Source organism: Panthera pardus, unplaced genomic scaffold, assembly GCF_024362965.1.
Source record: "Panthera pardus isolate Hobbes unplaced genomic scaffold, ASM2436296v1 HiC_scaffold_26, whole genome shotgun sequence".
Taxonomy (NCBI): Eukaryota; Metazoa; Chordata; class Mammalia; order Carnivora; family Felidae; genus Panthera; species Panthera pardus.
In genome coordinates, this window is record NW_026526832.1 from 143,921 (window position 1) to 157,685 (window position 13,765).

A 13,765-nucleotide genomic window follows, 5' to 3' on the forward strand; every position below is an offset into this window, starting at 1 on the left:
GTGGCTCAGTTGGTTAAGCGTCCCAACTTCAGCTCAGATCATGATCTCACGGTTTGTGAGTTCAAGCCCCGCAATGAGCTCTGTGCTGACAGCTCAGAGTCTGGAGCCTGCTTCAGATTCTGTGTCCCCTTCTCTCTCTCTCTCTGTCCCTCCCCTGCTCACTCTCTGTCTCTCTCTCAAAAATAAGCATTAAAAAACTTTAAAAAATAATAGAAATATATACAAAATGAAGTCAAATGCCATGGAGTGTCTGCTGTTGGAGTCTCAGGTAATTTCAAAAAATAGTACTCACATGGGTGCCTGGGTGGCTCTGTCAGTTAAGCGTCTGACTTTGGCTCAGGTCATGACCTCCTGGTTCATGAGTTCGAGCCCCGCATTGGGCTCTGTGCTGACAGCTCAGAGCCTAGAGCTTGCTTAGGATTCTGTGTCTCCCTCTCTCTCTGCCCCTCCCCCACTTGCTCTCTGTCTCTCTGTTCCTCTTAAAAATAAATAAACATTGGGGCGCCTGGGTGGCTCAGTCGGTTAAGCGGCCGACTTCGGCTCAGGTCATGATCTCACGGTCCGTGGGTTCAAGCCCTGCGTTGGGCTCTGTGCTGACAGCTCGGAGCCTGGAGCCTGTTTCAGATTCTGTGTCTCCCTCTCTCTGACCCTCCCCCGCTCATGCTCTCTCTCTGTCTCAAAAATAAATAAACGTTAAAAAAAATTTAAAAAAAATAATAAATAAATAAATAAACATTACAAAAATTAAAAAAAAATAGTACTCATCTTCCCTACCTGGGTTTTGATCAAGTTGAGAAATAAGATACAAAACAAAATGGTGGCCAAAATATCAATCTAATACTGACAGAATCTAAGTTGAGAGATACAGCTTCATATGAGAGCCAACAGGGCCTCTAACTACACCCCAGAGGATGATGACAGACTTCCTCATGCTGTCACAGGTGACACTAGGCCTCGGCGGGCCTCCCTGCACAGGATAGGTCCCTGCCAAACTGGCAGAATGGAGCAACAGAGAAGAACATTCTTTACACTCAGGAAATTCAAGAAGGATGGGAAGAGCTGAGCTACTTCTGCCTAGTTATTCTTCTCTGGTTTATGAAAAAGCACTCTACCTGCTCAGGGTTGAAGTGAATATGGGAATGGAGAGACACCTAGACTTACGGCAGTCAAGCTTTCTTAATAGGAAGAAAGAGTAGCAGTGTGGAGAAATTTCCCCATTAACATCCACTGCAAGAGAGATGGGTGTAGCTACCACCTTTCCATTTAAACAGAATAAGTCTTTTCTGTACACAATATTCGTTCACTTCATTTTCAACTATGAGCAGTACCACTGCATTCCCTACACAAATGGCAATTTCTAGAGGATTTTTACTCTTGTAATCACACTCAGCATACACAGATTAATCCAACATACATTGTCGAAGATGGGGAAAGAAATGACCAAGTCTAAATGTAGGTAAGTGGTAGTGTCTCCAGTCTCTAGAATAAGCATTCTTGTAGAGCATATTCAATGATTTAATCTAACTTAGAAAACTAATTCAGGACCTATTAGGTGCTAGGTACTAGGTACTATTTTAGGGACTGAAGATACAAAGATAAGTGACTAAGAATCTCTTCTCCAAACAAGCTCATAAAGTATTATAGGGGACAGGCAGGAGAATCAGCAACATAATGTGATAAGAGCTACAGCAAAGATATGCATAGAATGACATGAAACGCAGGTAAGGGGACTAATTATTCTGCCAGGAGGAATCAGAAAAAGCTACAGAGTGAGGATAAACCTAGTAAGGTAATTAAGAATGAATTGAACAAATGAGTGAATGGGCTCCCATTTCTGTGGTTGAGATGGTTCCTTCCCTGGGTCTGTTCTTCCCCCTGAGCAGGCTTGGAACAACACATCCACATCCCATGCCCTCTTCCTTCTTTGCTCTGCCTCTGCATCAAGAGTCTAGAGCCCAGTTTGCCCGTGAACTGCCCCCTGAAAGGAGAGGGTGCATTCAGAGTAGACCTAGGTTCTGTGCAGGAGAATCTGGCAGGAGATGGCCAGGTAATAACAGTGCTTACCATTTTCTGATCACCTACTACATGCACAGTGTTGGGAATCTTTAAAACCTAGATTGAATCCATTCTGTGGCAATGAATAATTAATAAATTAGTCATTAATTGAACTAATGCTTATTGATTATCCTGTGTGCCAATACTAGATATACTGATAAACAAGACAGGTGCTACCACTGCTCTGATAGACTTTATCCTCTCATGGATTTTGTAGATAAAGGATTCAAGTAATTAGTCCACATGCAGAAAACTAGAAAGTGGTAGACCTAGGATTTGATCCTTGCTCTTTCTGATTCTGAGTTCTACACTCTCTCAACACTATTCTAAAAGAAAGGCAAAAATCAAACAAAATCACGTGTGAGCTCTCAAGAGAGCAGTAAACAACCAATGGAACCAGAGCATAATGGGCCCTTTTCCCCTCCAGGCATCGGCAGCTCATGAGGTGTGATTTGGATGTCTGGGGCTTTAAAGCTGCCTGGTTATTCTAATATGCAGCCAAGGCTGAGAGCCACTATCCTGGGCATTGCAGGGAGCTGCTTTAGGATTCCTTGGAGGAAACAACAGAAGGCAGCCAGGCTCAGACTCCTATCTCCCCCCTGCTCCGCTTACTCCAGATTGAACGGAGCAGCCCCACTTTTATCTTGTTTATATACCGGGTCTCTGCCTCAGATCTCCACTGAAGAAAGAGCTCGCTGCTAACCAAATAAACAAGTTGGAACCACTGTTTTAAAGTTCTTAGATGTAAAGAGTCCATGGGGTTTTTGTACCAAGGAAAATTTTTCTCAGCATCATTGTAGATGTTCCCTACTGGCACACTGGCTATTGGAGTTCTTACATGCTGTTGCTGAAAACACTTGCTTGAATGTTTAGAAAAGTACCGTAACTTAATGAAAGTGTCAACGCATGCCATAAACATAGCGATTATAACCTTCACACAGTCCTTCGGTGCACATTTATTGAATACTGTCTACTATGTTCTAGATGCTGAGGAAACCACCTTGGAGTTGAGAGACAAGGTCTGGCTTCCAGGAAGCTTATATTCTAACGAGGGAGGTAACCAAGAGGCCAGTGTATATGTGAGATGCTGTTCAGTCATACACATCTTTCAGTCTTGGGTTCTAGGTGCCCAGAGTCCTGTAGCGGAGGGCTCAGTATTGCTGCTCATTCCCCCCAGACTCTGAGGAGCCACTCTCCCTTCTGGTAAGAACATGGGGCTCCTCAGTGGCATAGGTCATGGGGGTCAGCTGGTCTGTACTAAACTGCTATTGCTGTGGCCCTCTGTCCTCAAAGGCTTCCCTGAGGTCCAATGGGAGTGTGGGAGCCAGCTTGCCTTTGAGGAGGGCCAGGCAGTGGTTTTTGGACATCAGAGGAAGGGCGCTTGGAGAACGAGTCTGCCCTTAAGATATCCTCTCCTCCCCAGGGCTGCCTGTCTTCCAAAAAGTTTTGCAATGTCCAGAAGCCCATTCTCTGAGCGGTGGTCACTCCAGTAGATCTTGTTGCTCTGGTTCTTCTGCAGCACCAAACATCCAGCCCATTGAATGTGTGGGATTCAGCCTGGAGACAGGATTTGTGGATCTGTCAGGATGAACATTTGCAAATATTTAGAGCTTGATATACTTGGTATACTGGTGTATTTGATAGACGGATATATCTTACAATCTGATTCCAAGGCTAGAGATAAGAGCTAATGCAGAGAGTTACTACCTATGATCTGGCTAATGAATATGTAAGAAAAGTGTAAAATAAGCATATCAACTGCTGGCACGTAAATGAGAATGTTGACGGTATTTCAAACTCCGCGTAAACATTCTGTTCTCCTAAACATTGTCCTTAATGTAATGTCCTTTTGTAGCCTCAACAGAAGGGCTCCTATCTCCTATGGATGTGATCACAAATTTCATGAAGAAAGTGAAAATTAATGAGATCTTCTTTAAATGATTACATGAAACAGGCACCTGGGTGGCTCCATCAGTTAAGCATCTCACTTCAGCTCAGGTCATGATCTCACAGTCTGTGAGTTCGAGCCCTGTGTTGGGCTCTGTGCTGACAGCTCAGAGCCTGGATCCTGCTTCCAATTCTGTCTCTGTCTCTGTCTCTGTCTCTGTCTCTCTCTCTCTCTCTGCCCCTCCCCTGCTCATGCTCCATCTCTCTCTCTCTCTAAAAAAATAATAATAATAAAAATTAAAATTAAAATACAATAAAATAAAATAAATCATCATATGAAAATTTCAAACAGCTCTTCCCTAGTCAAATCATCCCCATCAGGAATTTCATGTTCCTAACTTTCATTCCACTGGGTTTATCTTCCAGATTAAAAGACTCATTTACAAACCAGCATTTATTATTTTCTTCTCTTCCTGAAAAAGTTATACACACTTCAAAGTTAAAAACAAATAAAGATACAAAGAAACAAGTTACAATCACCTAGAAGTTCCTAGCTAGCCACACAAGTATTAACAATGTGGAGTCTTTTCCTCCAGTCTTACATATTATATAATATTTTTAGATGAATAATGATTTTGCTAAGAACCTGAACTACCGCACATCAGGGCAGAGTTCCATAATTAGTGGCAGGGGCGAAGACAGAAGACACTCTCTGGCTACTGAATTGGCAAGATCAGAAATGAATGGCTCCATAAAGATCCCATGTCTTTCATTAATGCTTAAAGCTAAGACTTTATTTATAAGGAGATTCTAAATTCCAGGCTAGTCTCACCCGGCTGCCCTTGATAGAGGGAGCCTGTTTGTCATGTTAATGAAGAGAAAAGTTCCAAGTTCCACAAAGATTTTTTTCCCCCACAGCTGAAGGAGAGAAAGAGATGTTGGCAAGTCAGGGGCAGAATTGGGACAACCCTAAAATAACTATCTTTTGGGGCCAGCTGGCCTAAACTCAGGAGTGAGGTTATTCCAGCTCAGGTCAGAGCAGTGACTGACTACACAGTGAGACGTGCTCCCAAAAGGAAAGCCACAGCCCAGCATTGAAGCAGGTTGGACTAGTGTCATTAGTGGTTTCCAAACTTGAACTGGCTTCAGGATCCCTCAGAGAGCTTTTAAGAACACAGAACGCTGAGCCCCATTTCAGAGTTTCTAATTCAGTAGACCTGGGGTGGGGCCTGAGAATTTGCATTTCCAACAAGTCACCAGGTAATGCCAATACTGGGGGTCCCGGGACCACACTTTCAGAACCACTGGTCTGTCCTGACACTTGAACTGTTTAACACAGGTTCAGAGCTCGGGCTTTAAAGTTAGACAGACTTGCTTTTATTCCTGGCTCCTAATAGCTGTGTGACCTTGGACAAGTAGTTTAATTAATCTGACTGAACCTCTATTTCAGTAGCATAGGGATAATTATAAGGATGTTCTAAGAAGTGAGCCGAGCTCATAGTAAGCATTCAATACATGATTATTAGACTTTCTATTTAAGTCTCACCTCAACACCATCCTGAAATCTTTTGACACCTGTTAGAACTGATGTCCCAGCCCCCTAAAATGCTGGCTCACTCCTTTTCCTTTCCAACCTGCCCTTGTGATAAGGAAACTCCATCTCCCTACCCCCATGGGGTCTCCCAGCTCGGTCTGCCAGTAGCCTCTGACCAGGCTAGTCCTCTGCTGCCACCTTGTGGCCTGCAGTCCCCTAACACCTTTCAAGATAATCTGTCAAGGTGGCGCTCCTGGGGCTGCAACCAAAAATGAAGTATAAGGAAAAGAGCCAGACAATGGTGCCCGCTCAAGGCTGCTCCTTGGTTAAGGGACGATGGGAAGGGTTCCCAGCCGGATCATTCTGAAGGACAAGCGAAGTTCTGAGGGCTGCAAAATTACACATGTGCTTATATCAAGATCAAGAGACCAGGAGGGCTATTTGACAGCCGATCCCTGAGCAGAAGTCTGGAGGCTTCCACTGACCTCACATCTGGCCTGGACAGTGACTTTCTGAGCAGGACCTCAGGACATCGACTCATAGACATTTCTGAGGACTCCTGGGACCTCAGGGCTTATTCCTCTTACTGCTGCTGCCAAGGACATGTCAGGGGCAAGTCACGCTGATAGTCCCATGTGCTACAACCCACTTCCGGTGGACTGCTCATTATACTAGGTCTTTGGGACAAGTTCAGTGCTTTAGCAGGGAAAAAGGCAGGATGCAGAGGCATGTGGGCAATGAAATGCCTACCCAAGATGCTGTTGCCATTTTGTCTCACTCCCACTGCCCGTTTCCTCAGTGCAGGTGGTTTCCTGAGGTGTCACAGCTCAACGGGAGGTGCAAGCGGCAAATTGTTTTCGTTTTTAACTACTCTATCCCTTCCCACTGGAAAGCAGACCTCTTAATGACAGCTGAACACTTACAACTTTGGGGACTCTTCTGGTTATTGGAACTTGTTTGGTCCAGTTTTAAACCTTTCTCACAGTCCATCTTTCAGCTAAGTACTGGACTGAGCAGGGACCCTGACTCTTGGAGCAAAGGAGGAGAGGAGGGCCTGGTCTAGCTCTGGGTGCCTCCTTCCCCTTCATTCTTCAGGGTGCAGGACGGTGAGGTCAGGTTCGAATGTCTCTCTACTCAACTGCGATTCACAGAGCACTCTCACTGTTGGTTGTAGTGCACTCCTGGCAGAGATTGGCCCCCATGTGGCAGGAAACCAAGTGCTTGCTCTCCCATAGGGACCCCACACAAGGGCTTCTTGGAGAAGGCTGTAAAGACTCCCTGAGCACAATTCCCTGTGGGAGAGGGAGCTCCAGCTCCCCATCATCCACTCCCTGCAGACCACCACCAGAGCGAACCCAACGGTGTCTTCTGCTAGGGTCCTCTGGCAGCCCTGTTTGCTGACCCCTCTGTTCAGTTCCCTTTACTCAGATGAAAGCCTCACGTCTTTGCCCACCAAACAACATAAATGCAGACTTTTCCACGACATTTACTCTTGTCCCCTGCACACATGGCCAGGAACAGATCAGCAATGAACATCCCTCTAGAAAATGAAACATCATCTGTCCCTTCCTGCAGGCACCTAAAGTCTTTGCACATGATACTCTTGGAGTCCTCCCCTGTCTTCCTGCAGCCTGAGGGAGGGGAAAATACACTCCTTCTTTTCCCCAGCAGGGAGAGCAGGGAAACACCTGAGGTTCTGGACACTGATAACTCTCTCCCCTCCCCGTTGTCCTCTCCTCTCAGAGCCATGAACTCCTGAACAGCCGGGAGCGGGCAACATTGCCCATGACAGCTGCCACCTCTCAGTAAGGCTGGGCCAAGAGGGGGGTGCATTTTTAACTTCTCTCTTAAGAATGTGGCTTATTTGGTGCCTCTTCACCCTCATTTTTGGACCCCTAGTGCCAATTCTGGGCAATTGAAAACTCCTGTTCAGCATCTGCTCCCAAGATAGTCCAGTCCATCGTTCACGCAGGCTCCTAGAAGGACTAGCAGACAAATTCCTGTTTCTGCTCCCGGTTCTGCTCATGTAAGACTTGCTTTGGCTTGTCATTGCTTCATCTCTCTGTCAGTATGCATGAAGGGTTAGATCACATTGGGCACCCCCTCCCATCCCATCCCTAGAGAAAGAAAGACAAAGGCAAGGTAAACAAAGGAGTAGGGCAAGACTTAGGCACAGGCAGACAAACGCAAGGCCTACGTGGGCAAGTCAGGAGGTGCACTGGTGGAATGAGGGTGGGCAACTACCAACAAGTATCTTCCCCTTCACGTGACATGAGCTCAGAGAATTACTTCTTTAAAGTACTTAATAACGCTATCTTACATTTTCTAAGGCATGCTACAGTTTGACAAGGCCCTTTCACATGGGTTTTGAATTTTGCAACCATCTTTAGGTTGGTAGAGTAAGGCCCAGTTATTCATGGATTAAAAAAAAAATGGAGGCTTCTGGGGCACCTGGGTGGCTCAGTCAGTTAAGTGTCTGACTTCGGCTTTGGTCATGATCTCACAGCTCGTGGATTGGAGCCTCGTGTCAGGCTCTGTGCTGACAGCTCAGAGCCTGGAGACTGCTTCGGATTCTGTGTCTCCCTCTCTCTCTCTGCCCCTCCCATGCTCATACTCTGTCTGTCTCTGTCTCTCAAAAATAAATAAACATTAAAAATTTTTTTAAAGTATGGAGGCTTCAAGGTGGTAAGTTACTTGTCCCAGACCACAGAGCATTAGCCTCTCTTGTGAGGAAATCATTGATATCCAACACAACAAAAGAACAGGATCTAGCTAGCTAACCAGCTTCAAGCACTTGTGTCTAAGGCTGTGAAGGAATGGGGGTGAGGGTGAGGATTGGTAGACAAGGCACACATAAGTTGGGGTGGAAGGAGGAAGGTTCCAGAATGACAGCTCAGTCTCAGGAAGAGTGGACTCAATTTGGTAGCCATGAGCAGTCAGGAGCATGAGTCCTCAGTGCCAGGATAGAAAGTGAAAAGGAGCTTTCCAAATTAACAATCAACCAACAGAAGGCAAACCCGTTTACCTTCATGTTTCTTTCCTCCTCATAATGATCCAGTTATGCCCAGAGGTACTATGGGAAAATCCCTTCCCAATGCCAAAACTATCTGAAGGGAAAAAGGAAAATTCCTGAACTAGTTTTAACCATTTTTGTGTTGTTCTAACTTGTCTTAGCAGCAAAGAAACTTTCCTTTGTGAACTCAGAGGTTTCAAAGCCTGCTTTGTTTTCATGTGTGGTATTGATTTGGATTCTCCAGAGGGTCTCTTGTCTCTCCACACCTTACCTGATTTAATCCAGCAAGTCCAACAGGCCCCTCATTCACTGACAAGGAGAGGGAGGTACAGAAAATTTCAGAGCCTCCTCTGAGGTAACAAAACCTTTCTGTGGTGGAGTGTGGAGCTGAATACCAAATTTCCATCTACACCTGTGTGATCTCCTCCACACATCACAGCATTCCTAGCTCAAAGCAAGGACTGAGATCTTTGATGAAAGCAGCTATGAGATTTCTATGTTCTCTGCTTTCTACCTGAAGCACCTCCCTGAAGGCAGCCCCCTTCCATCTCTCCCGGAGACAGAGCTGGGTCAGCCCTCAGAGATCCCACTTTCAGCCTGGCCTCACCTACCACCTGGTACGTTACTCTGCCAGTTCCCCTCTTCTGGCCTCAGTTTCCACATATGTCAAAAAATTGGCAGAATGGACAATTTCTGTAGTCCTCCTTAGCTGCCTTTTGTCTTTGATGGTTGAACCCTTCCTTTCCTTCATGCTCACCTTGACATGGTATTTAGGTCTTGTCTTCATCAGCTCAGACTATCACAACAAAATCCCGAGAGTGGGTGGCTTAAACAACAGACATTTATTTCTCACAGTTCTGGAGGCTGGCAAGTCTGAGATCAGGGTGCTGGTGTGGTCAGGTTCTCCCAGGCTTGCAGATGACTGCCTGTTTGCTGTGTCCTCACATGGAGGAAAAAGGGAGCTCCAGTGTCTCCCCTTCTTATAAGGACCCTAATCTCATCACGTGCTGTACCTTAATGACCTAATCTAAACCTAATTCCCTCCCCACCTGCTAATACCATCACATTAGGGATTAGGGCTTCAACATATTAATTGGGGGTGGGGGTGGGTATAAATATCCAGTCTGGAAGAGGTCTTCAGGCATTAAGCCTTGGCATGTCTGAAGGAATAGAGAGGAGAGGTAGATTTACCAGATGGTTTCAGCAAAAATACCTCACACACCTGATAAATATTTATCAGCCAAAAAGGTATAAACTTATTCTACTTATATGTCTGATATTTTCACAGTTTGGTTCCGGGAAATTCAAAGCTGACTTCTCAGGGCTGGATTCAGACATCTGGCAGCCGGAGTTCAGAAGAACTGTGTGCTCTCCAGGTGCTCTGGTTGGCCTGGAGGATGGGGATTATGGTGTATTATATGATAAACTAGAGGAAATTTTACTTTATATCATAAACATATTTGTAGTCAGTCTCCGAGACGCAAAGTCAGAGAAGAAAGAAGAATAAAAATAAAGAGGGTTGTGCTGTTAGCAGTTTTTCCTCCCTTCACCTAAAAAAGCAGCTGTCTGGAGGAGGGCGTTTGGCAGGATTTGCTAAACTTGCTCACTCAAGACTTAACCTCCATCCCTTACCCCTCAAAATACACACTGAGAAGGAAGGGGGTGCTCAGAACCTGTCCTCTCCACCTTTCTCAATCCCTCCCTGTCAGGTTAACTACCCTGGAACTTCAACAGAGGGGAAATGGAGAGACTAAGCAGAAGGTGTTAGGGAGAGGCTTTGGAGAGGATAAGACTACGAAGCCCTGGTTGGTGACCTGGAGTTTAAGAACATCTGGAGCAAAGAATTTAACCTGAGTTTTCTCATCCATCAAATAGAGACAAAAATACCTATCTCACAGAATTATGGTGTTTTCCTTCTTCCTTTTCTTCCACCCCCAAGCAGTGCCTGGCATGGGGAAATGATTTGATAACTGTTTACTGAATAAACTTCACATTTTGCCTAGAACCAGCTCACAGTCTACAGGTAAAATCTCAAGTTATTCTCCCCTACAGGGTCTTTCTCTCAAACTGAAAGACGAATCTAGAGTACACCGATTGGAAGGCTAAGTAGGTCTCTGGCCCCCGTCTCATCCTTTTGCCTTTTGTCGTCCTGGAACCTCCCAGGGGACCCCGTGTTTTCCCAAAACAGAAAAGAGATGAATAGACCCACAGGCAACAATGAGGGCAGACGATGCTCTACCGAGAGATGGGCCTTCCCTCCCACGTGCGAGTCCACAGTCCTGTTACAGATTTGGGGTAGACGTTCCCCATGTACTGTAACTGTGCCACACCTCAGAAGTCTCATCTACACGGGAAACCTGGGATCTCAAGTGTCAGGTTTTACCTAAGGGGAAAAAATGAGAGAGAGAGAGAAATCCTGGCCTCCCCCGTCCTGCCCTAAAGTCACAGGAATCAGCAACTTCTGCCTCTTTCCATTTGATTATAATTGATTTTAAGTCACCACTTAGCAGACACAGTGGAACAACACACACAAACCTTGAACTATCCTTAGCCCTTAATCTGCAGCTGGAAATGAATTTTATTTCATTTTTTCACACTGCAGCCTGAAGCTGGAAACATGGTCTCCACTTTAAGGAGAGTGCAGGAAAGTGAGGGTGATTCTTTAGAAAGCCCTGCAGTGGGACAACCAGGCAGGGGCAGGGCTCAATTCAATACTGGAATTGGCAGAAGAGCTAATGCTGCTTCTTTGGCAGGACACATCATGAAGCTTCCCATCATCCTCCATTGCTATGTGGTTGCTGGTAATGGAAAAGCAATAGTTCTGATAATTCCCTTTCAACTCAACTGCTTTCCTGGTCACTAAAGCCATAGGGAATTCCCTCCTTTACCTGGAGAACTCCTATTGCCCCTTCACCCTTTCAAAATCTTCCCTCACTCTGTGGTTCTACTACACTCCAGAACCCATATGGAGCACTGGCCAATAAAAGTATAAATGCCAGCCAAGGGGTCATTTTAAATTGTCTAGATGCTGGATTTTAAAAAAAGAGTCAGGTGAACCTAATTACAATAATACATTTTATTTAACCCAATATATCCAAAAGAGTATCAATTCAACATATTGTCAATATTTCTAAAATACTGAGATATTTTACATTCTCTTTTTTTTCATTCTAGCTCTTTGGAATAGTGGAATCTTAATTCACACCAGCCACATCTCAAGTGCTCAGTGGCCACATGTGGCTAATTGATGCTGAACTGAACAGTGTAGCCTAACCCTAACTCTTAGCACATTGCAGTGTAATTGTGTGTTTGTGTTCATCTGCCCTGGTAGGGTGTCAGTCTTTAAAAACAGGATTGTCAACAGTGACCAATTCATAGCACCTGCATAATAACTCCTTGCAGAATGACTGACTGGATTAATAAATAAATGTCACTGTTGGCCACTAGCAAAAATACACATGTAGAAGGAGAGGAGGAAAGGTGATATGGTTGGAGTTAGGTATTTTGAGTTACAAGCTTCTATGATACCGTTGGGTTATGATGCTCAGAAATAAGTCACAGAGAGATTGGAGCTCAGGAAGAAGACAGGATGAAAAGTAAATGTGAGGCAGGCATAGTTTGGAGAGGTCTTCTACCCATTTCACATGAAAATGCTGCAGGCCGTTTCTAAGGAAAAATCACAACAGGCATTATAAGGAAATAATTACAGCATGCATATGCACTGACTACTTCCCTCTTATATTAGTTACTTAGAGCAGGTCCCAGACATCATAGTGATGTGGATAGGAATAATATGCAAAGTTCTTCCATGAAGTAGACCTCTCCCCTCTGCTGAGTTTTCTCTCTCTCTCTCTCTCTCTCTCTCTCTCTCTCCCTCCCTCCACACTCCTCCAAATGATCAATACCCTCAAACAGAAGTCTCTGGCAAACTCCCTCATACTAGAACTTGAATGTGCATGTACATCACCTGGGGATCTTGTTAAAATGTGGATTCTGAGTAGGTCTGGGGTGGGGCTTGAGATTCTACTTTTCTAACATGATCCCAGTGATGCTAATGCTACTGTCCCACAGATCACACTTTGAGTAGCAAGGCATTAGGAGTTAGAGACTCGTAACTTACATTTTGATTTCCACAAGAGAATCCCAGAAAGAAAACACTTAGCCTACAGGAGTACAAGAAGTGATAGAATTTGAGGGATCGGCTGGAAGAAAACACCTCCCCAGAAACCTGTAAACAATACCCCGGAAGTAGCTCTGTTTATAGGTAAGGCCATCGAATTAGTAGGTGGTAGTTGTGATACTGTACAAATCATGCTGGAATCAAGGTTGAATTGGAATCCCATCCATTAAACTTACTAGCTATGTGATCTTATGATTTTCACTTCACTTCTATGAGCCTAAGTTTCCTTATCTGTAAAATAGGTATAATATCACATTACTCACAGGGGTTCTCCAAATTCAAATGAAATAACATATGTGACATTATCTGGTAGAGTTCCTGACTAATGCTAGAGGCTCAACAAATGCTTATTAGGTCTCAACCAAAATATTTCTCAGTTACCTCTGCAAAGATAGCACTGGAATAAACCTGGTGGGATGACAAAAAATTTTCTTAAATGAGATACGTCTGCTTTTAGGTTGATTAAGCCTCAGTGGTTAGAGTATTTATCTCGAACTAAATGCATCCCCTTGTATAAAAGCAATGCAAATACATTCCGAGAAAATGCCTTCAGGGAAAGAGTATAATTTCATCTTTACCTATTTTTATATTTCTTTACAGTTGCCATGAGAGCATTTTAATAACCTCCATGGAGTTGAAAGTGAGGCAGGTAATTGCCATAAGTAATTTAAGGGCTATTAAAGCTAACAAACCTCTCCTGTGAAATACCTTGTTAAGCAGTGATCAGCAGAAAACATGTAAAAATCGTGTGCAGTGTAAATTCAAGCTCTTTTTCCAGTTACGCTGAAGTGAAAATGTAATTACATTACACATAAGAGGGGTGTGGATATTAAACCTCCTCCTGTCCCAGCCTTGGGTTGGCTCAAGCTGAAGATACCCTGGTATTTTAATGAGATCCACGTTCCTCCTTCAGAAGAGAGAGCCCCATCGCTGGCGTGATTCCCCACTATCTGAACTCGCAGCTAATTTTCCATGCATGCTTCTTAAGGTTATAAATCTGAGCAGTTCTTCATGCAAAGCCCCCAAGGATCTCAGTTCCAGCCTTGGATCAGTCAATCACTAACCATGTGACCTTGAGCAATTCTTTTTACCTCTC

The 13,765-nt window shown here is 44.5% G+C and overlaps 1 long non-coding RNA gene across 1 annotated transcript in view; it reads right to left on the reverse strand.

Moving 5' to 3' along the window:
* Nucleotides 1-2,461: 2,461 nt before the first annotated feature.
* LOC128773646 (uncharacterized) overlaps nucleotides 2,462-13,765 on the reverse strand; it is a 46,458-nt gene continuing 35,154 nt past the window's right edge. Inside the window, exon 3 of the long non-coding RNA XR_008417993.1 lies at nucleotides 2,462-3,633. This is a non-coding gene — a long non-coding RNA (uncharacterized LOC128773646). The remainder of the gene's footprint in view (nucleotides 3,634-13,765) is intronic.